Genomic DNA, 25,712 nt, shown 5'->3' with positions numbered 1-25,712 from the left:
ATCTTGTGGATGCTACCACGCGCTATTTGGAGCCATTTCAAATAATTGCTCTACTATACGAATCCGGTTTACTACTCAGAGTCATCCGGATTAGTGTCAAAGTTCGCATCGACGTAACCCTTTACGACGAACTCCTTTTCACCTCCATAATCGAGAAAATTCCTTAATCCACTAGGTACTAAGGATAAGTTCGACTGCTGTCATGAGATCCTTTCCCGGATCACTATTGTACCCTCTTGACCAACTCATGGCAAGGCACACTACATGTGCGGTACACAGCATAGCATACTATAGAGCCTATGTCTAAAGCATAGGGGACGACCTTCGGCCTTTCTCTATCTTCCGCTGTGATCAGGTCTTGAGTCTCACTCAATACTCACACCTTGTAACACAGCCAAGAACTCCTTCTTTGCTGATCTATTTTGAACTCTTTCAAAATCATGTCAAGGTGTGCTGTCTTTTGAAAGTATCATCAGGCGTCTTGATCTATCTCTATGGATCTTGATGCCCAATATGTAAGCAGCTTTATCCAGGTCTTCCTTTGAAAAACTCCTTTCAAACAACCCTTTATGCTTTCCAGAAATTTTACATCATTTCGGATCAACAATATGTCATTCACATATACTTATCAGAAATGTTGTAGGGCTCCCACTCACTTTATTGTAAATACAAGTTTCTAACAAACTTTGTATAAACCCAAAAACTTTGATCACTCCATCAAAGCGTATATTCTGACTCCGAGATGCTTGCTCTAACCCATGGAAGGATCGCTGGAGCTAGCATACCTTTTAGCATCCTTAGCATCGACAAAACCTTTCTGATTGTATCACATACAACCTTTCCTTACAAAAACTGGTAAGGAAACATGTTTTGACATCCGTCAGCTAGATTTCATAAATGTAGCTAATGCTAACATGATTCCGACGGACCTAAGCATCGCTACGGATGAGAAAAATTTCATCATAGTCAACTCCTTGAACTTGTGAAAATACTCTTTGCCACAAGTCGAGCTTCATAGATGGTAACATTACCTTCCATGTCCGTCTTCTTCTTAAAGATCCATTTATCTCAATGGCTTGCCGATCATCGGGCAAGTTCACCAAAATCCATGCTTTGTTCTGATACATGGATTCTATCTCGGATTTCATGGCCTCGAGCCATTCGTCGGAATATGGGCCCACCATCGCTTCTCCATAGCTCGTAGGTTCATTATTGTCTAGCAACATGACTTCCAAGACAGGATCACGCATTACTCTGAAGTAGTGCGCATCCTCGTCGTCCTACGAGGTTTGGTAGTGACTTGATCCGAAGTTTCATGATCACCATCATAAGCTTCCACTTCAATTGGTGTAGGTGCCACAGGAACAACTTCCTGTGCCCTGCTACATACTAGTTGAAGCGACGGTTCAATAACCTTATCAAGTCTCCACCATCCTCCCACTCAATTCTTTCAAGAGAAACTTTTCCTCGAGAAAGGACTCGTTTCTAGAAGCAATTACTTTTGCTTCCAGATCTGAAATAGGAGGTATACCCAACTGTTTTTGGGTATTCTATGAAGATGCATTTATCCGCTTTGGGTTCGAGCTTATCAGCCTAAAACTTTTTCACATAAGCATCGCAGCCCCAAACTTTTAAGAAACGACAACTTAGGTTTCTATAAACGGTGTCGTCTCAACGGAATTGCGTGGTGCCCCTTTTAAAGTGAATGCGGTTGCCTCTAATGCCTAACCCATAAATGATAGTGGTAATTTGATGAGAAACATCATGGTATGCACCATATCCAATAGGGTGCAGTTATGATGTTCGGACACACCATCACACTATGGTGTTCCAGGCGGTATTAATTGTGAAACACTTTCCACAATGTCTCAATTGTGTGCCAAACTCGTATCTCAGATACTCATCTCTATGATCATATCACAGACATTTTATCCTCTTGTCACGACGATCTTCAACTTCACTCTGAAATTACTTGAACCTTTCAATAATTCAGACTAGTGTTTCATCAAGTAAATACACTCAGCATCTACTCAAATCATCTGTGAAGTAAGAACATAACGATGTCCACTGCATGCCTCAGCACTCATTGGACTGCGTACATCAAAATGTATTACTTCCAATAAGTTGCTCTCTTGTTCCATCTCACTGAAAACGAGGACTTTCAGTCATTTTGCCCATGTGGTATGATTTGCATGTCTCAAGTGATTCATAATCAAGTGAGTCCAAACGATCCATCTGTATGGAGTTTCTTCATGCATATATACCAATAGACATGGTTCGCATGTCTCAATCTTTTCAAAAATGAGTGAGTCCAAAGATGCACCAACATGGAGCTTCTTCATGCGTTCTACACCAATATGACTCAAGTGGCAGTGCCACAAGTATGTGGTACTATCATTACTATCTTATATCTTTTGGCATGAACATGTGTATCACTACGATCGAGATTCATTTTAGGTGCAAGACCATTGAAGGTATTATTCAAGTAAACAGAGTAACCATTATTCTCCTTAATTGAATAACCGTTTTGCGGTAAACATAATCCAATCATGTTCAACGCAAACACCAAATCTCGATGGTAGAGGGAGCATGCGATGCTTGATCACATCAACCTTGGAAACACTTCCAACACATATCGTCATCTCACCTTTAGCTAGTCTCCATTTATTCCGCAGCTTTTATTTCGAGTTACTAACACTTAGCAACCGAACCAGTATCTAATACCCTGGTGTTGCTAGGAGTACTAGTAAAGTACACATTCATATAATGTATATCCAATATACTTCTGTCGACCTTGCCTGCCTTCTCATCTACCAAGTATCTAGGGTAGTACTGCTTCAGTGACCGTTCCTCTCATTACAGAAGCACTTAGTCTCGGGTTTGGGTTCAACCTTGGGATTCTTCACTAGAGCAGCAAACGACTTGCTGTTTCATGAAGTATCCCTTTTGCCCTTGCCCTTCTTAAACTAGTGGTTTTACTAACCATCAACAATTGATGCTCCTTCTTGATTTCTACTCTCGCGGTGTCAAACATCGCGAATAGCTCAAGGATCATCATAATTATCCTTGATATGTTATAGTTCATCACGAAGCTCTACTAGCTTGGTGGCAGTGACTATGGAGAACTATCACTATCTCATCTGGGAGATTAACTCCCACTCGATTCAAGCGATTGTGGCACTCAGACAATCTGAGCACACGCTCAACGATTGAGCTTTTCTCCCTTAGTTTGCAGGCTTAAGAAACTTGTCAGAGGTCTCATACCTCTTGACGTGGGCACTAGTCTGAAATCCCAATTTCAGTCTTCGAAACATCTCACATGTTCTGCGACGTTTCAAAAACGTCTTTGGTGCCACAATTCTAAACCGCACTGAACTATCACGTAGTCATCAAAACGTGTATGTCAGATGTTTCGTAACATCTACAGACGACGCTGAGGTTCAGCACACCGAGCGGTGCATTAAGGACATAAGCCTTCTGTGCAGCAATGAGGACAATCCTCAGTTTACGGACCCAGTCCGCATAATTGCTACTACCAAATTTCAACTAAATTTTCTCTAGGAACATATCTTAACCAGTAGAACTAAAGCGCAAGCTATGACATAATTTTCAAATACCTATTTGACTATGTTCATGATAATGAAGTTCATCTGATTATGAACTCCCACTCAGATAGACATCCCTCTAGTCATCTAAGTGAAACATGATCCGAGTTTAACTAGGCCGTGTCCGATCATCACGTGAGACGGACTAGTCAAGATCGGTGAACATCTCCATGTTGATCGTAACTTCTATACGACTCATGCTCGACCTTTCGGTCCTCCGTGTTCCGAGGCCATGTCTGTACATGCTAGGCTCGTCAAGTCAATCTAAGTGTATTGCGTGTGTTCCGAGGCCATGTCTGTACATGCTAGGCTCGTCAACACCCGTTGTATTCGAACGTTAGAATCTATCACACCCGATCATCACGTGGTGCTTTGAAACAACGAACCTTTGCAACGGTGCACAGTTAGGGTGAACACTTTCTTGAAATTATTATAAGGGATCATCTTACTTACTACCGTCGTTCTAAGCAAATAAGATGCAAAAACATGATAAACATCACATGCAATCAAATAGTGACATGATATGGCCAATATCATCATGCTCCTTTGATCTCCATCTTCGGGGCACCATGATCATCTTCGTCACCGGCATGACACCATGATCTCCATCATCATGATCTCCATCATTGTGTCTTCATGAAGTCGTCACGCCAACGATTACTTCTACTTCTATGGCTAACGCGTTTAGCAACAAAGTAAAGTAATTTACATGGCGTTATTCAATGACACACAGGTCATGCAAAATAATAAAGACAACTCCTATGGCTCCTGCCGGTTGTCATACTCATCGACATGCAAGTCGTGATTCCCATTACAAGAATATGATCAATCTCATACATCACATATATCATTCATCACATCTTCTGGCCATATCACATCACATAGCACTTGCTGCAAAAACAAGTTAGACGTCCTCTAATTGTTGTTGCAAGTTTTTACGTGGTTTGTAGGTTTCTAGCAAGAACGTTTCTTACCTACGTATGACCACAACGTGATTTGCCAATTTCTATTTACCCTTCATAAGGACCCTTTTTATTGAATCCGTTCCGACTAAAGTAGGAGAGACAGACACCCGCTAGCCACCTTATGCAACTTGTGCATGTCAGTCGGTGGAACCTGTCAAACGTAAGTGTACGTGTAAGGTCAGTCCGGGCCGCTTCATCCTACAATGCCGCCGAAACAAGAAAAGACTAGTAGAGGCAAGAAGAATTGGCAAACTCAACGCCCACAACTGCTTTGTGTTCTACTCGTGCATAGTAACTACGCATAGACCTGGCTCATGATGCCACTGTTGGGAATCGTAGCATAATTTAAAATTTTCCTACGCTCACCAAGATGCATCTATGGAGTCTACTAGCAACGAGGGGAAAGGAGTGCATCTACATACCCTTGTAGGTCGCGAGCGGAAGCGTTCCAATGAACGTGGATGACGGAGTCGTACTCGCCGTGATCCAAATCACCGATGACCGAATCACCTCCGCGTTCAACACACGTACGGTGCAGCGACGTCTCCTCCTTCTTGATCCAACAAGGGGGAAGGAGAGGTTGATGGAGATCCAACAGGACGACGGCGTGGTGGTGGATGTAGCGGGTCTCCGGCAGGGCTTCGCCAAGCTTCTGCGAGAGAGAGAGAGAGAGGTGTTGCAGGGGAGGAGGGAGCCGCCCAAAGCTGTGGGTTGCTGCCCTCCCTCCCCCCCCCCCTTTATATAGGCCCCCTTGAGAGGGGGGGCCGGCCAAAACCGATCTAGGGTTGGGGGGGCGGCGGCCAAGGGTGGAAAGGGGTGCCTTGCCCCCCAAGGCAAGGGGGAAGCTCCCCCCCTAGGGTTCCCAACCCTAGGCGCATGGGGGGAGGCCCAAGGTGGGCGCCCCAGCCCACTAAGGGCTGGTTCCCTTCCACTTTCAGCCCACGGGGCCCTCCGGGACAGGTGGCCCCACCCGGTGGACCCCCGGGACCCTTCCGGTGGTCCCGGTACAATACCGGTAACCCCCGAAACTTTCCCGGTGGCCGAAACTTGACTTCCTATATATAATTCTTCACCTCCGGACCATTCCGGAACCTCTCGTGACGTCCGGGATCTCATCCGGGACTCCGAACAACTTTCGGGTTTCCGCATACATATATCTCTACAACCCTAGCGTCACCGGACCTTAAGTGTGTTGACCCTACGGGTTCGGGAGACATGCAGACATGACCGAGACGCCTCTCCGGTCAATAACCAATAGCGGGATCTGGATACCCATGTTGGCTCCCACATGTTCCACGATGATCTCATCGGATGAACCACGGTGTCGAGGATTCAATCAATCCGTATGCAATTCCCTTTGTAAAACGGTATGTTACTTGCCCGAGATTCGGTCGTCGGTATCCCAATACCTTGTTCAATCTCGTTACCGGCAAGTCTCTTTACTCGTACCGCAATGCATGATCCCATGACTAACGCCTCTATCACATTGAGCTCATTATGATGATGCATTACCGAGTGGGCCCAGAGATACCTCTCCGTCACACGGAGTGACAAATCCCAGTCTCGATCCGTGCCAACCCAACAGACACTTTCGGAGATACCCGTAGTGCACCTTTATAGTCACCCAGTTACGTTGTGACGTTTGGCACACCCAAAGCACTCCTACGGTATCCGGGAGTTGCACGATCTCATGGTCTAAGGAAAAGATACTTGACATTGGAAAAGCTCTAGCAAACGAAACTACACGATCTTTTATGCTATGCTTAGGATTGGGTCTTGTCCATCACATCATTCTCCTAATGATGTGATCCCGTTATCAATGACATCCAATGTCCATAGTCAGGAAACCATGACTATCTGTTGATCAACGAGCTAGTCAACTAGAGGCTTACTAGGGACATGTTGTGGTCTATGTATTCACACATGTATTACGATTTCCGGACAATACAATTATAGCATGAATAATAGACAATTACCATGAACAAAGAAATATAATAATAACCATTTATTATTGCCTCTAGGGCATATTTCCAACACTGCAACAGGGCGGAATTCCCTCCCAGGCCGCCGGTGCCACCACCCGACGCATGAGCTTGACATAGTGGCGACGGGGGCCGCTCGTGGGACGAACCAGCTGCTTTCCACCCGGATCCAGACATGCTGCTCTGATATAAGTGCCACGCTTGCAAGGCAGAGCTTCAGATAGCGACGACAACGGCATCTGGTGGTATGAGGACGAACCAACTGTCGCTCCAGATCCGGATCCGAATGGAGATGGATGGGGGTGAAATGGATGGTGGCTGGGTTGTATTGGAACAGCGGGCGCGAGGAGAGGAGGTGTTGGGAGGCGCGGCCGATGTTGGCGGACTGAGGCTAGAGCGGCGGGAGGAGCTGCCGGCGGCTGGTGGAGTTGCGCTACTTGTTCTTCATAGGGGAAGCCCAGTGGTGCTAGGGTAGTAGGATGGGTTTTGCCGGCGGCTGCAAGATGAGTGTCTGCGCGTGAGATGCCAGGCAACTGGAGCGAGTGCGGCGCCTTTGTCAGAGCATCTCCAACAGCCGCACAAAAATTCCACGCCCAATAAAAGTTATATCGCGCCATTGTAGCACTTTTAATGCGTCGGGACCAACATTGCTTTAGCAGATGCTCAAAAACGCGCGCCCAAAAAAGCATGCAGTGCAAATTATGAAGCGCGCAATATTTTACAGCATCTTTGGAGCTGTTCAGCGCTCAAAACAACGAATTTTTAGTGCGCGGCTTTTTGGGCGCCTGTCGGAGATGCTCTCATGTCCCGATTTGGAAAGGAACGGGAACCAAAAGCTGAGTAGGGTTTCAATAGAGTGAAAGGACGCGCGTTTTTGTTTCTCAAGTGACACAGATGGGCCGCGTCAGAGTTCGGCCTCTCCATGCCTCCAGCCCATGCCTGGTCCGTGTACCGTATTCTTGCTTGTAAAAAGAAAAGGTCCTCTACGTTTCATGCTAGCATATGGTAAGTTGTTAACTGGCCCGCAAAAGAAAAATGGTAAGGGGTTAACACCCGGCTGGTTCCATTCTAGCACCATGACTCACAATTGAGATATATAGCACCATGAGCAACACGACTACAATCACACGCCCATAAAGGATTTTTTTTGATAATCAGGGGCTCATCCCTGGCTCCATTTTTATTCAATAAAAGAAACCAGATACAACATCCATATTCTGTGCAAAATAAAGAAAACGATGAAGATATTCAACACCCTAATGGCTCATCATGTAGCTAAACATCTCAGCTAGTCAGGACTACTGGTACAACAGCATCAAAACATAGAAGTAAAAAAACAGTCAAAGATCCAAGCCAACTCAAATCCTAGGCACGTCACCAACCACTTCTTTGTTCCAGAACTTCAACCCTTGATGTCATGTATTTCATCCGGGTGCTCCCTCCAGAATACTATGGTTGCAAAGCCGCCCAACAAGGAGATGCTGGAGTTGCTCCAGGATAAGCTAGCATGTCTTTCCATTCACATCATCAGTCTGGCTCCAACTCTAGGGGGATATCAGTTTTTAAAGATGAGAGCTCTGAATTGTGCAGTTTCCCCAGCCAGTTGTCCTTTTAGCAATTTCATCCAATCCTCTAGATAACATACTATCCGGTTCCACACTTGTTTGAAAAATATCCAGGAACAACGGTTAGGCACTGGTGCATTTCTAGCATTCCACGGTCCCTACAGAACTGCAAAAGAAACTAGAATCAAATGTAGAAATGTTTAGTTGCAAGCCCTTCCTCGCCACTCTCCCTCGCCACTCTCTTCTCTGTCGTCGGTGGTTAGGTAATCTTCTGCTCTCTCCCCCTCTCTCCCTCTCTTGCCGCTCGTTGCCCTCCAATTTGATTGGAGTTCATTTCGTTTTGAGCTAGGGTTTCTTCAATGGCGGTGGCGGAAGCGACGGCGACGGCGGAAGTGACGACAGCGGCAAAAGAGACGGACTGCTAGGGTTTATCGTCTCCATCTTCGTCCCTCGGTGAGTTCATCGCCTCCATCTTCGCAGTGGCAGTGGCATTTTGTAGTGGAATTTTTTAGTGGCATTTTCTGAAATTGTAGTGTTCCTAATGCTAAATTGTAGGGTCTTTTATATTTGTAGTATATACAATTTCTTTGCTTGTTTATCACCTTCATGTGGCAGTGGCATTTTGTATCTGCATTTTGCATCAATGAACATATGACAGTGGCCGTGGCAGTTGCATTTTGCATCAACGATAGTGTCCTAATGCTAAATATGTTTGGATTTACCGAGGGATAGTTGTATTGATCTTGAAAAAATCCTGCTAGTTTACTTCTTTCCCGAGAAAGAAACAATAGTATTTTCCGTTAACAAAAACACAATGAGGAGATTATTCACCATGATCTTCTTCCTCTCTTCATCAACATATATCCCTTGGACCAGCATACTTCACAAGATCGAAGCAGATATCATGGTGCCAATGGAGAAGGTAGTAACCATCCAGAAACATGTGTTCATCATGTATATAAGGATATAAGCTAGGGACATGTGACTGATGAATATGTGTGATATACATTAACTAGAAGCTTTTAAAGAAAAATGCAATATAATAAGATAATTATCTTGACATTATTCGAGCACGAAGTATTATATATGCATATAGGTATGAACTATGTGTAGCGCAACCTCCATCAAAGTATATATGAGAGCATAATGCACCACATCCAACAATATTCCTTCGGCATATCCACACAACCACAAAAACGGTGTATAGTTCCACCAATGCTCTAACAAAAAAATATTTATACATCCCATATGGTTTCCTGCTTGTACTTTTCATTTGAAATCACCATGAATATGTCTGGTGAAATAACCAGTGCCCCCCCATGGTTGTTGAGATTGCTAGAGTTGTGTCAGGCATTGGACTTCAGCAAGAAGTGTTTCATTCAGACCTATATACAGAAATATGAACATATATACCCAACTTAGTGAATGGACTAGGTCAAAAGAACAATCTCCTATATATGATCCACGGAAACAAAATTACATGTTAATGCCGAGAAAATAAATAGGGGGCTAGCTAGGGTTTGAAATCAGAAAGTTAATTACCATGTCCAAAATTCATTCTAAAATGATTGTGGGCAATGAAGTTGAAAATAAGCCCACATAATGTCAACAAGTTTAGAATGAAAAAACGTTTTTCTTGCCAAATAGAAGCGACATATTACACATGAATAATAAATAGACTTCTGAAAATATTCACAATGCGAATTTTAGAAGCAAAATGAAAAATACACATCTGAACATGACTTAGTGCACATAACGCATTCTAAGTTTATAAAAACTGAAAATGGTAACCTAGAACTGGCATAATTGATCTACTGCTAATAAAACAAGGAGGAAATTATGAATTCAAAGCAAATCTTTCTGATCATTCGGACACATAAACGCACAAGCTCAATTTGTTGCGAAACATATAAATTTACAGGACCAAGCCCAAGTATGTTTTTTTATTTCAATGGTCGTAATATAGAAAACTTTCTAACATCCAAGCAAGCACAAATAAAATATTGAAGTCCTTAAAAAAGATTCAGAATACATCCTGAAGATTGAGGAAAATAACATTTATTATGTAAAGAGAAATAGTAAAGTGAGTCTTTTAAGTCGTTAGCAAATAATTTATGAACTGGTTAGGTAATGCACTGGAGATATATTTAACCGATTCGCTAAAGACACAATTTGTACCTAAATAACAATTTGGTGTGTCGTGTTGTAATTCAACATCCATGTATCTTTTGGCCATTTGGTGCTTTATTAATTTATGTTTACCAGAACACGCATGAAACTTGTGTGTCTTTGTACTAAGATTGGGAAAACTATTACATATTTATATTAGATTTGGAGCAACATGAGGTCAATGACATGTGTCCGCTCACTCCTCACAAGGACTTTATCAATTTAAAGTTGGGCGTTTTCGCCTTTTCTCCAAAAAAACATGCTCACACACACACGTGTAAGAATGTACTAGAATTTATAGTATACGTGTGTGTTTTGCAAAATACTAGCATGTGAAAGCACATATTGGTCTTTTGAAAAGAATTAATCTACCTATCGGAATTAATTGACAAAGGTCGCACGAACTGAATGCCGAGGAAACTAATCAGATTAGTGATAAAACAACAATTCTCGTAACTTGCATTTGTGTTATGTGCATGCGATATGTTTTCTGTTCCTATCCCATGTATATTATTTTTCTTTAATTAAGGTTTCTAGTGAGGCAAAATTAGCGATATATACACATGTTCCATGAGAAAAGTTGATAGTGAAAAGCAAGATATACTTAGTATAGCATATTGATCCCAATGTCCAAAAATGATACAACCAAGAAGGCAAGGACGATAAACATATGGTATAAGTTCACAATCAAAAATCTGTTTGTCATCATCCATCTCCAATCACTTCATGCAGAAATAAGTTCTGTGTTGTCTTGTATTGCACAATGGTGATCACTATTTTCCTTTGTGCGCCACCACAAGAACATAAGATAAGTTACTTGAGATGCAAGGACAGAGAAAAGAAAACCATTCATCAGCCAGAGAAAAGAATACCATTCATGAGCTTGTATTGTTGCTCCACTCCATGCAGCTTGAGCTACATCATATTCTTTTTAGTTGCAAGCCCATCAGTTGTACTCTACAAACATATATTTGAAAGAAACAATAAGAAGATTGTATAAAACATCGATTTATTATGTAAATTCTTAACATAAAGTAGTTTTTCATCACGCTTTCGCCTCTGTATCAGCACCAAGTATCCTAGCTCTGGTTGATGGCTTCATTAATTTGAAGTTTGGCTTTTATGCCTTTTTCTCTAAAAAAAACCTTTCTCAGCAAATTATATCTGTATGATATAGCCATGAGATCAATATCTTTTTAATCTAGTTTTGTACTTTCATTACTCCTAAAGTCTAATAAAATGGTTCGCACTTAAATAATTGTAAAATAGAGAAAAGGCGAAACCACTAAAACATCTGCTCATGTAATAAGTCAGCAGAATTACAAACATTCATCGACAGCACTTGTGTAGGTAATGAGTTAGTCTCCTGCTGCAATAGCTCAGCTTTGCTTTCAAGGACCGACAGGTACGCTGTCTTGTGTTGCTTACCTCCTAGTGCAGTACTCTGGTTTCGAATGATCCTGCAAATAAATTTCACACGAAAGAGCATACACATGAAATATTTTATGTGGTCATTACGTAAGGTTTAGGACACCTCATGAAGATTGATGAAAATAATGTTTATTATGTAGAAGAGAAATACTAAAGTGAGTGTTAGATAATTTACGAAATGGTTGGCAATTGCATTAGAGATATATTTAAGCAAGTCACTGAAAGAGCAATAAATACCTCGATAGCGATAGATGTAACTTAAAACTTTTGTTAAAAAATTGGTAAATAAGTTAACGATGCCAATATTCCTCCCTAGCTAGCTGGGACCTCTCCCAGATGTAGTCCAAAGCTTGATACTTCACACTAGCATCCTACTTCCCACAGGCCTAATTAAAAGCTAAAGAACAAGAGCGACTTGATAGCGGGTAGAAAAGTGGAGCAAAAACAAGTTAATTGCAATATGAGCTGCGACCTAAGGGCAAATTTATTCGAGGCTCCCGCTGCGCCCCGACATGAATGCTGAATTTGTATTTGTAGATGATCCTGTAGATAGGTGTATTGATCTTGTAAAAAATCTACCAGTTTATTTTTTTCCTGGGAAAGAAACAACAATATTTTCTGTTAACAAAATTACTCAGAGGAGCTTATTCACCATGATCTACTTCATATCTTTATCAGCATATATCCCTCGAACCGGCATACTTCACAAGGTCGAAGCAGAGAGCACGGTGCCCTAGACATGTCGTGTACCAATGGAGAATGTACTGTACATGCGAAACATGTATTCATCATGTAATATAAGGATAGAAGCTAGGATCTGTCACTTATAAATATGTGTGATACACAGTAACTAGAAGCTTTTAAAGAAAAATATATCTAATAAGAGAATTAGCTTGGCACTATTCTAGCACGAAGCATTATATATATAGGCATGAACTATATGTATCCGAACCTCCATCCAAGTATGTATGAGAACATAGTACACCACATCCAACAATATTTCTTCCACATATCGACACAACACAAAAAGGTGGATAATCCACCAATGTCACCACATAAATATTATTATATTTCCCATATGGTTCCCTATTTGTAATTTTTATTTGAAGTCATCTTGCAGATGTGTGGTGAAATAATCTGTTGGGAATCGTAGCATAATTTTAAAATTTTCCTACGCTCACCAAGATCCATCTATAGAGTATGCTAGCAACGAGGGGAAAGGAGTGCATCTACATACCCTTGTAGATCGCGAGCGGAAGCGTTCCAATGAGCATTGTTGACGGAGTCGTACTCGCCGTGATTCAAATCACCGATGACCGAGTGCCGAACGGACGGCACCTCCGCGTTCAACACACGTACGGTGCAGCGACGTCTCCTCCTTCTTGATCCAGCAAGGGGAAAGGAGAGGTTGATAGAGATCCAGCAGCACGACGGCGTGGTGGTGGATGTAGCGGGATGTCGGCAGGGCTTCGCCGAGCTTCTGCGAGAGAGAGGTGTAGCAGGGGAGGAGGGAGGCGCCCAAGGCTGTAATCCTACTGCCCTCCCTCCCCCCCCCTTTATATAGGCCCCATGGGAGGGGGGGCGCCGGCCAAGATCCCATCAAGGGAGGGGGTGGCGGCCAAGGGGGATACTTGCCCCCCAAGGCAAGTGGGGCGCCCCCCCACCCTAGGGTTTCTAACCCTAGGCGCAGGGGGGAGGCCCATGGGGGGCGCCCCAGCCCACTAAGGGCTGGTTGCCCTCCTACTTCAGCCCATGGGGCCCTCCGGGATAGGTGGCCCCACCCGGTGGACCCCCCGGACCCTTCCGGTGGTCCCGGTACAATACCGATAACCCCGAAACTTTCCCGGTGGCCGAAACTTAACTTTCTATATATAATTCTTCACCTACGGACCATTCCGGAACTCCTCGTGACGTCCGGGATCTCATCCGGGACTCCGAACAACTTTCGGGTTTCCGCATACTCATATCTCTACAACCCTAGCGTCACCGAACCTTAAGTGTGTAGACCCTACGGGTTCGGGAGACATGTAGACATGACCGAGACGCCTCTCCGGTCAATAACCAACAGCGGGATCTGGATACCCATGTTGGCTCCCACATGTTCCACGATGATCTCATCGGATGAACCACGATGTCGAGGATTCAATCAATCCCGTATACAATTCCCTTTGTCAATCGGTATTTTACTTGCCCGAGATTCGATCGTCGGTATCCCAATACCTTGTTCAATCTCGTTACCGGCAAGTCTCTTTACTCGTACCGCAATGCATGATCCCGTGACTAACGCATTAGTCACATTGAGCTCATTATGATGATGCATTACCGAGTGGGCCCAGAGATACCTCTCCGTCACACAGAGTGACAAATCCCAGTCTCGATCCGTGCCAACCCAACAGACACTTTTGGAGACACCCGTAGTACACCTTTATAGTCACCCAGTTACGTTGTGATGTTTGGCACACCCAAAGTACTCCTACGGTATCCGGGAGTTGCACGATCTCATGGTCTAAGGAAAAGATACTTGACATTGGAAAAGCTCTAGCAAACGAAACTACACGATCTTTTATGCTATGCTTAGGATTGGGTCTTGTCCATCACATCATTCTCCTAATGATGTGATCCCGTTATCAATGACATCCAATGTCCATAGTCAGGAAACCATGACTATCTGTTGATCAACGAGCTAGTCAACTAGAGGCTCACTAGGGACACGTTGTGGTCTATGTATTCACACATGCATTACGATTTCCGGATAACACAATTATAGCATGAACAATAGACAATTATCATGAACAAAGAAATATAATAATAACCATTTATTATTGCCTCTAGGGCATATTTCCAACAGTCTCCCACTTGCACTAGAGTCAATAATCTAGTTACATTGTGATGAATCGAACACCCATTGCGTCCTGGTGTTGATCATGTTTTGCCCTAGGGAGAGGTTTAGTCAACGGATCTGCTACATTCAGGTCCGTATGTACTTTACAAATATCTATGTCTCCATTTTGAACACTTTCACAAATGGAGTTGAAACGTCGCTTGATATGCCTGGTCTTCCTGTGAAACCTGGGCTCCTTCGCAAGGGCAATAGCTCCAGCGTTGTCACAGAAGAGAGTCATCGGGCCCGACGCATTGGGAATCACCCCTAGGTCGGTAATGAACTCCTTCATCCAGACTGCTTCCTGTGCTGCCTCCGAGGCCGCCATGTACTCCGCTTCACATGTAGATCCCTCCACGACGCTTTGCTTGCAACTGCATCAGCTTACTACTCCTCCATTCAAAATATACACGTATCCGGTTTGTGACTTCGAGTCATCCAGATCTGTGTCGAAGCTAGCGTCGACGTAACCCTTTACGACGAGCTCTTCGTCACCTCCATAAACGAGAAACATATCCTTAGTCCTCTTCAGGTACTTCATGATATTCTTGACCGCTGTCCAGTGTTCCATGTCGGGATTACTTTGGTACCTTCCTACCAAACTCACGGCAAGGTTTACATCAGGTCTGGTACACAGCATGGCATACATAATAGACCCTATGGCCGAGACATAGGGGATGACACTCATCTTTTCTATATCTTCTGCCGTGGTCGGGCATTGAGCCGTGCTCAATTGCACACCTTGCAATACAGGCAAGAACCCCTTCTTGGACTGATCCATATTGAACTTCTTCAATATCTTGTCAAGGTATGTACTCTGTGAAAGACCAATGAAGCGTCTTGATCTATCTCTATAGATCTTGATGCCTAATATATAAGCAGCTTCTCCAAGGTCCTTCATTGAAAAACACTTATTCAAATAGGCCTTTATACTTTCCAAGAATTCTATATCATTTCCCATCAATAGTATGTCATCCACATATAATATGAGAAATGCTACAGAGCTCCCACTCACTTTCTTGTAAACACAGGCTTCTCCATAAGTCTGTGTAAACCCAAACGCTTTGATCATCTCATCAAAGCAAATGTTCCAACTCCGAGATGCTTGCACCAGCCCATAGATTGAGCGCTGGAGCTTGCATACTTTGTTAGCATTCTTAGGATCGACAAAACCTTCCGGCTGCATCATATACAACTCTTCCTTAAGGAATCCGTTAAGGAATGCCGTTTTGACGTCCATCTGCCATATCTCATAATCATAGTATGCGGCAATTGCTAACATGATTCGGACGGACTTCAGCTTCGCTACGGGTGAGAAAGTCTCATCGTAGTCAACCCCTTGAACTTGTCGATAACCCTTAGTGACAAGTCGAGCCTTATAGATGGTCACATTACCATCCGCGTCTGTCTTCTTCTTAAAGATCCATTTGTTTTCTATGGCTCACCGATCATCGGGCAAGTCAGTTAAAGTCCATACTTCGTTTTCAAACATGGATCCTATCTCGGATTTCATGGCTTCTAGCCATTTGTCGGAATCCAGGCCCGCCATCGCTTCTTCATAGTTCGAAGGTTCACCGTTGTCTAACAACATGATTTCCAGGACAGGGTTGCCGTACCACTCTGGTGCGGAACGTGTCCTTGTGGACCTACGAAGTTCAGTAGTAACTTGATCCGAAGCTTCATGATCATCATCATTAACTTCCTCCCCAGTCGGTGTAGGCACCACAGGAACATTTTCCCGCGCTGCGCTACTTTCCGGCACGGAAGGGGTGACTATCACCTCATCAAGTTCCACTTTCCTCCCACTCAATTCTTTTGAGAGAAACTCCTTCTCCAGAAAGGACCCGTTCTTGGCAACGAAGATCTTGCCTTCGGATCTGAGGTAGAAGGTATACCCAATAGTTTCCTTAGGGTATCCTATGAAGACGCATTTCTCCGACTTGGGTTCGAACTTTTCAGTTTGCTTGACATAAGCATCGCATCCCCAAACTTTTAGAAACGACAGCTTAGGTTTCTTCCCAAACCATAATTCATACGGTGTCGTCTCAACGGATTTCGAGGGAGCCCTATTTAAAGTGAATGCGGTAGTCTCTAAAACATAGCCCCAAAATGAGAGCGGTAAATCGGTAAGAGACATCAAAGATCACACCATATCTAATAGAGTGCGATTACGACGTTCGGACACACCGTTTCGCTGAGGTGTTCCAGGCGGCGTGAGTTGTGAAACGATTCCACATTTCCTTAAGTGTGTACCAAACTCGTGACTTAAATATTCTCCACCACGATCTGATCATAAGAATTTTATTTTTCTGTCACGTTGATTCTCAACCTCACTCTGAAATTCCTTGAACTTTTCAAAGGTTTCAGACTTGTGTTTCATTAGGTAGACATACCCATATCTACGTAAGTCATCAGTGAGAGTGAGAACATAACGATATCCTCCGCGAGCCTCAACACTCATTGGACCGCACACATCGGTATGTATGATTTCCAATAAGTTGGTTGCTCGCTCCATTGTTCCGGAGAACGGAGTCTTGGTCATCTTACCCATGAGGCATGGTTCGCATGTGTCAAATGATTCGTAATCAAGAGACTCCAAAAGTACATCTGCATGGAGCTTTTTCATGCGCTTGACACCAATGTGACCAAGGCGGCAGTGCCACAAGTATGTGGGACTATCGTTATCAACTTTACATCTTTTGGTATTCACACTATGAATATGTGTAACATCACGTTCGAGATTCATCAAAAATAAACCATTGACCAGCGGGGCATGACCATAAAACATATCTCTCATATAAATAGAACAACCATTATTCTCAGATTTAAATGAGTAGCCATCTCGAATTAAACGAGATCCAGATACAATGTTCATGCTCAAAGCTGGCACTAAATAACAATTATTGAGGTTTAAAACTAATCCCGTAGGTAGATGCAGAGGTAGCGTGCCGACGGCGATCACATCGACCTTGGAACCATTCCCGACGCGCATCGTCACCTCGTCCTTTGCCAGTCTCCGTTTATTCCGCAGTTCCTGTTTTGAGTTACAAATGTGAGCAACCGCACCGGTATCAAATACCCAGGAGATACTACGAGTACTGGTAAGGTACACATCAATTACATGTATATCACATATACCTTTGGTGTTGCCGGCCTTCTTGTCCGCTAAGTATTTGGGGCAGTTCCGCTTCCAGTGACCACTTCCCTTGCAATAAAAGCACTCAGTTTCAGGCTTGGGTCCATTCTTCGACTTCTTCCAGGCAACTGGCTTACCGGGAATGGCAACTCCCTTGCCATCCTTCTTGAAGTTCTTCTTACCCTTGCCCTTCTTGAACTTAGTGGTTTTATTCACCATCAACACTTGATGTTCTTTTCTGATCTCCACCTCCGCTGATTTCAGCATTGAATATACCTCGGGAATGGTCTTTTCCATCCCCTGCATATTGAAGTTCATCACAAAGCTCTTGTAGCTTGGTGGAAGCGACTGGAGGATTCTGTCAATGACCGCGTCATCCGGGAGATTAACTCCCAGCTGAGACAAGCGGTTGTGCAACCCAGACATTCTGAGTATGTGCTCACTAACAGAACTATTCTCCTCCATTTGACAACTGAAGAACTTGTCGGAGACTTCATATCTCTCGACCCGGGCATGAGCTTGGAAAACCATTTTCAGCTCCTCGAACATCTCATATGCTCCATGTTTCTCAAAACGCTTTTGGAGACCCGGTTCTAAGCTGTAAAGCATGCCGCACTGAACGAGGGAGTAATCATCAGCACGCTGCTGCCAAGCGTTCATAACGTCTTGGTTCTCTGGGATTGGTGCTTCACCTAGCGGTGCTTCTAGGACATAATCTTTCTTGGCTGCTATGAGGATGATCCTCAGGTTCCGGACCCAGTCCGTATAGTTGCTGCCATCATCTTTCAGCTTGGTTTTCTCTAGGAACGCGTTGAAATTGAGGACAACGTGGGCCATTTGATCTACAAGGCATAGTGTAAAGATTTTAGACTAAGTTCATGATAATTAAGTTCATATAATCAAATTATTTAATGAACTCCCACTCAGATAGACATCCCTCTAGTCATCTAAGTGAAACATGATCCGAGTTAACTAGGCCGTGTCCGATCATCACGTGAGACGGACTAGTCAAGATCGGTGAACATCTCCATGTTGATCGTATCTTCTATACGACTCATGCTCGACCTTTCGGTCCTCCGTGTTCCGAGGCCATGTCTGTACATGCTAGGCTCGTCAAGTCAACCTAAGTGTATTGCGTGTGTTCCGAGGCCATGTCTGTACATGCTAGGCTCGTCAACACCCGTTGTATTCGAACGTTAGAATCTATCACACCCGATCATCACGTGGTGCTTCGAAACAACGAACCTTCGCAACGGTGCACAGTTAGGGGGAACAGTATTCTTGAAATTATCAAAAGGGATCATCTTACTTACTACCATCATTCTAAGCAAATAAGATGCAAAACATGATAAACATCACATGCAATCAAATAGTGACATGATATGGCCAATATCATCATGCTCCTTTGATCTCCATCTTCGGGGCACCATGATCATCTTCGTCACCGGCATGACACCATGATCTTCATCATCATGATCTCCATCATTGTGTCTTCATGAAGTCGTCACGCCAACGATCACTTCTACTTCTATGGCTAATGCGTTTAGCAACAAAGTAAATTAATTTACATGGCGTTATTCAATGACACGCAGGTCATACAAAATAATAAAGACAACTCCTATGGCTCCTGCCGGTTGTCATACTCATCGACATGCAAGTCGTGATTCCTATTACAAGAATATGATCAATCTCATACATCACATATATCATTCATCACATCTTCTGGCCATATCACATCACATAGCAAATGCTGCAAAAACAAGTTAGACGTCCTCTAATTGTTGTTGCAAGTTTTTACGTGGTTTGTAGGTTTCTAGCAAGAACGTTTCTTACCTACGTATGACCACAACGTGATTTGCCAATTTCTATTTACCCTTCAAAAGGACCCTTTTCATCGAATCCGTTCCGACTAAAGTAGGAGAGACAGACACCCGCTAGCCACCTTATGCAACTAGTGCATGTCAATCTTTGGAACCTGTCTCACGTAAGCGTACGTGTAAGGTCGGTCCGGGCCGCTTCATCCCACAATGCCGCCGAAACAAGATAAGACTAGTAGCGGCAAGAAGAATTGGCAACATCAACGCCCACAACTACTTTGTGTTCTACTCGTGCATAGTAACTACGCATAGGCCTGGCTCATGATGCCACTGTTGGGAATCGTAGCATAATTTTAAAATTTTCCTACGCTCACCAAGATCCATCTATGGAGTATACTAGCAACGAGGGGAAAGGAGTGCATCACCATACCGTTGTAGATCGCGAGCGGAAGCATTCGAATGAACGTTGTTGACGGAGTCGTACTCGCCGTGATTCAAATCACCGATGACCGAGTGCCGAACGGACGGCACCTCCGCGTTCAACACACGTACGGTGCAGCGACGTCTCCTCCTTCTTGATCCAGCAAGGGGAAAGGAGAGGTTGATAGAGATCCAGCAGCACGACGGCGTGGTGGTGGATGTAGCGGGATGTCGGCAGGGCTTCGCCGAGCTTCTGCGAGAGAGAGAGGTGTAGCAGGGGATGAGGGAGGCGCCCATGGCTGTAATCCTACTGCCCTCCCTCCCCCCCTTTATATAGGCCCCCTAGGAGGGGGGGCGCCGGCCAAGATCCCACCAAGGGAGGGGGCGCCGGCCAAGGGGGGATACTTGCCCCCCAAGGCAAGTGGGGCGCCCCCCACCCTAGGGTTTCTAACCCTAGGCGCAGGGGGGAGGCCCATGGGGGGTGCCCCAGCCCACTAAGGGCTGGTTGCCCTCCTACTTCAGCCCATGGGGCCCTCCGGGATAGGTGGCCCCACCCGGTGGACCCCCGGGACCCTTCCGGTCGTCCCGGTACAATACCGATAACCCCCGAAACTTTCCCGATGGCCGAAACATGACTTCCTATATATAATTCTTCACCTTCGGACCATTCTGGAACTACTCGTGACGTCCGGGATCTCATCCGGGACTCGGAACAACTTTCGGGTTTCCGCATACTCATATCTCTACAACCCTAGCGTCACCGAACCTTAAGTGTGTAGACCCTACGGGTTCGGGAGACATGCAGACATGACCGAGACGCCTCTCCCGTCAATAACCAACAGCGGGATCTGGATACCCATGTTGGCTCCCACATGTTCCACGATGATCTCATCGGATGAACCACGATGTCGAGGATTCAATCAATCCCGTATACAATTCCCTTTGTCAATCGGTATTTTACTTGCCCGAGATTCGATCATCGGTATCCCAATACCTTGTTCAATCTCGTTACCGGCAAGTCTCTTTACTCGTACCGCAATGCATGATCCCGTGACTAACGCCTTAGTCACATTGAGCTCATTATGATGATGCATTACCGAGTGGGCCCAGAGATACCTCTCCGTCACACAGAGTGACAAATCCCAGTCTCGATACGTGCCAACCCAACAGACACTTTCCGAGACACCCGTAGTATACCTTTATAGTCACCCAGTTACGTTGTGACGTTTGGCACACCCAAAGTACTCCTACGGTATCCGGGAGTTGCACGATCTCATGGTCTAAGGAAAAGATACTTGACATTGGAAAAGCTCTAGCAAACGAAACTACACGATCTTTTATGCTATGCTTAGGATTGGGTCTTGTCCATCACATCATTCTCCTAATGATGTGATCCCGTTATCAATGACATCCAATGTCCATAGTCAGGAAACCATGACTATCTGTTGATCAACGAGCTAGTCAACTAGAGGCTCACTAGGGACACGTTGTGGTCTATGTATTCACACATGCATTACGATTTCCGGATAACACAATTATAGCATGAACAATAGACAATTATCATGAACAAAGAAATATAATAATAACCATTTATTATTGCCTCTAGGGCATATTTCCAACATAATCATGGCCCCTCGTGTGATTGTTGAGATTACTAGAGCAGTGTGAGGCGTTGGACTTCAGCAACTAGTTTTTCCTTGAGATCTGTATACACAAACATGAAAGTATACCCAACTTAGTCCCCTGACTCGGTAAAACAGAACAATTTCGTATGTATGATCCATAGGAACATGATTACATGTTAATTTGGAGTAAATTACTAGGGGGGCCAGCTAAGGCATGGAATCGGAAATTTAGTTACCACGTCTAAAAGTCATGCTAAAATGATTGTGGGCAATCAAAGGTATCAACATAAGCCGATATAATGTCAACAAGTTTAAAAAAATAGTTTTCGCACCAAGTGGAAGACATATATTACAAAAATAATAATAAATAGACTTCTGAATTGACTCACAATGTGAACTTTAGAAGCAAAATGCAAAATACACATCCGAATATGACTTAATGCGCATAACACATTCTAAGCTTACAAAAATAGAAAATGGTAACCTAGAATTGTCATAATTGATTTACTGCTTATAAAACCGGGAGGTGCAATATAGCTAGCATGTGCGAGTGCACATATTGGTGTTTCAAAAATAATTAAGCTACGCCTGCCAAAACAGTTTGACAAGGTTCGCAAGCACCAAATGCTGAGGAAATTAATCAGATTAGAGATAACACGACAATTATCGGAACTTGCATTTGTGTTATGTGCATGCTGTGACGCCCGGATAATCAAGCTACAGTAAAACTCTGCTAGTGATGCCACGTCACCTCCGTTACTGTTTCTAATCCTTCGTTAGTACAAAACCGATTCAAAAATCAATTCAAAATATGGCAAACAACAAAAGTTTTCAAACATTGAAACAAAAATGTTCGGAGTGAACCAAATATTGCACAGATAATTATGGTGGAAAAACCACACCTTTATAAAATGTTTAAATACTATGAGATGAATAAAACAGTAGCAAAAACAATTATATAAGTGTTATTAAATATAAACAAATATTAAACTAGTTTATTTAGTCACTAAAAACTTTTTACAACTCCAATTTAGATGTGGGCTTTAACTTATTATAAAACTATAACTATTAAAGAAATAAAATAAAACAGTAAAGGAAAATAAATAAAAGAAAAGAAAACAAAAAAACAGAAGACAATCAAAAAAAAGGAAAAGAACCCCCCCCCGTTGGGCCAAGTGGCCCAACTGGCCCCAGCCGCCCGAACGGGCCGGCCCACCCCCACCACTTAACCCTCCCACACCCCGTAACCCTAACCACCCCAGTCCCCACTTCCCATGATCCCCACCCCACGTCTCCCTCCTTCCCCCTCCCGATTCTGGATCGGGGCACTCGGGGGCCCGACCCCGCCGGCGCCGCCGTGCCAGCCCCCGACGCCGCCGCCTCGTCCCGCCACCACCTCGCGGACGCCACCTCCCCGCCGGACCGCCTTGTCACCTCCCTTACCCCGCGTCTGGCTCCAGCCACCGTCACCGGAGACGTAGTGCCCGAGCGCCCTGACGCCGATGTCGTTCGCCATCGCCGGAGCCACCCACGTCGCCTCCCTGACCTCCTCCCCAACGGCCTACACCAGGCATCGCCGACCCCTCGCTCCTCGACAACGCTGTGAGCTGTGCTCCCCCCTTCTGCCCCCGACGTACGTTCGCATCTCGCCGGCGCCCGTCCGCGCTCACCGCCGCCCTGCTTCGTCCTAGCCATGCGCCACGCTCGTGCTCCCCCTCCCCGCGGCGCGTGCGCTCGCCGCCGCCCGCGCCTCACACCAGCGCGCCCGCGGTGAGCGCCTCGTGCGCCCCCTGCTGCAGCCCTGCCGTGCACCCACGCGGGGCTGCGCCCGCCGCCGCTTGCTGCTCCGGCCAGCCCGTGCTGGCCTCGCCCCGCCGCCTCTGCCCTGCGCGCCGCACACCGCCCCGCGCCCGTCCCTCATGCTCCCATGCCGCGCCGCTCGCCGCCGTTCCGGCCGGCCGGCCTGCCTCGTCGGCGACCCCCGTCTGTGAGCGGGCGTAGCCCCTGCCGGCTGTGCCTCTGCCAGATTGGGCAGGCCCCTGCTAATTGGGGGTTAGATTAGCACTCACCCCCTCCTAGTTAGCCACTAACAGTGGGCCCTGGCCCTGTTTAAAAAAAGGAAGATAGTTTCAAGCATAAATAAATAAATAAATAAATAATTTAATTAACTAAACCTAAATTGATCTAATTAATTTGTTAGTTAGATTAGACAGACAATGACACGGGGCCCTACCCCTTTTGACCAGTCAAAGTTTGACTGGTCAACTAGGTCCCCCTGGTCCCACATGTCAGCCCCTCTGGTACACTTCTGTGTACCAGAGTTGGGTGCACCTAGCAATTCACATTTATTTTCGAATTAAATTAAATTTAGAAAATGAATTAAAATTTTGAAAAATGATATAAAATAATCAGTAACTCGGATGAAAATACTTTGTACATGAAAGTTGCTCAGAACGACGAGACGAATCCGGATAAGCAGCCCGTTCGTCCGCCACACACTCCTAGCATAGCAAACACGCAACTTTCCCCCTCCGGTTCATCTGTCCGAAAATGCAAAACACCGGGAATACTTTCCCGGATGTTTCCCCCCTTCGCCGGTATCACCTATCCCCGCGTTAGATCACCCCTGGCACCGCGTATTACCTCGTTATGTTTTGTGATGCTTTGTTTGCGCCGTATTTATTGTTCCTTCCCCCTCTTCTCTCTGGTAGACTACGAGACTGACGCTGCTGCTGGTGCCTAATCGACTACGTTGTTGACGACCCCTCCTTCTTGCCAGAGCAACCAGGCAAGCCCCCCCCCTTGATCACCAGATATCGCCTGTTCTTCTCTATACTGCTTGCATTAGAGTAGTGTAGCATGTTACTGCTTTCCGTTAACGCTATCCTGATGCATAGTCTGTCCCTGCTACTACTGTCGTTACGTTTACCTGCTATCCTACTGCTTAGTATAGGATGCCAGTGTTCCATCAGTGGCCCTACACTCTTGTCCGTCTGCCATGCTATACTACTGGGCCGTGATCACTTCGGGAGGTGACCATGGGTATATGCTATATACTTTATATACATGACACATGTGGTGAGTAAAGTCGGGTCGGCTCGTTGAGTACCCGCAAGTGATTCTGATGAGGGGGCTGAAAGGACAGGTGGCTCCATCCCGGTAGAGGTGGGCCTGGGTTCCTGACGGCCCCCGACTGTTACTTTGTGGCGGAGCGACAGGGCAGGTTGAGACCACCTAGGAGAGAGGTGGGCCTGGCCCTGGTCGGCATTCGCGGATACTTAACACGCTTAACGAGATCTTGGTATTTGATCTAAGTCTGGCCATTTGGTCTATACGCACTAACCAACTACACGGGAATAGTTATGGGCACTCGACGTCGTTGTATCAGCCGAAGCCTTCGTGACGTCAGCGACTGAGTGGCGCGTGCTGGATTGGACTGGAACGCCACTAGGCTAGGTCTGCTTCCGGCCGCGTTCGCAACGTGCAGGTGTGCAATGGGCGATGGGCCCACACCCCTGTGCCATAGGATTTAGACTGGCGTGCTGACCTCTCTGTTGTGCTTAGGTGGGGCTGCGACGTGTTGATCTTCCGAGGCCGGGCATGACCCAGGAAAGTGTGTCCGTCCAAATGGGATCGAGCATGTTGGGTTATGTGGTGCACCCCTGCAGGGAAGTTTATCTATTCGAATAGCCGTGTCCCTCGGTAAAAGGACGACCCGGAGTTGTACCTTGACCTTATGACAACTAGAACTGGATACTTAGTAAAACACACCCTTCCAAGAGTGAGATATAACCCGGTGATCGCTCTCTAACAGGGCGACGAGGAGGGGATCGCCGGGTAGGATTATGCTATGCGATGCTACTTGGTGAACTTACCATCTACTTTCTTCTACATGCTGCAAGATGGAGGTGGCCAGAAGCGTAGTCTTCGACAGGATTAGCTATCCCCCTCTTATTCTGGCATTCTGCAGTTTAGTCCACTGATATGGCCCTTTACACATATACCCATGCATATGTAGTGTAGCTCCTTGCTTGCGAGTACTTTGGATGAGTACTCACGGTTGCTTTTCTCCCTCTTTTCCCCTTTCTATACCTGGTTGTCGCAACCAGATGCTGG

Source organism: Triticum aestivum, chromosome 5D (assembly GCF_018294505.1).
Source record: "Triticum aestivum cultivar Chinese Spring chromosome 5D, IWGSC CS RefSeq v2.1, whole genome shotgun sequence".
NCBI lineage: Eukaryota > Viridiplantae > Streptophyta > Magnoliopsida > Poales > Poaceae > Triticum > Triticum aestivum.
This window is presented reverse-complemented; position numbering follows the sequence as displayed.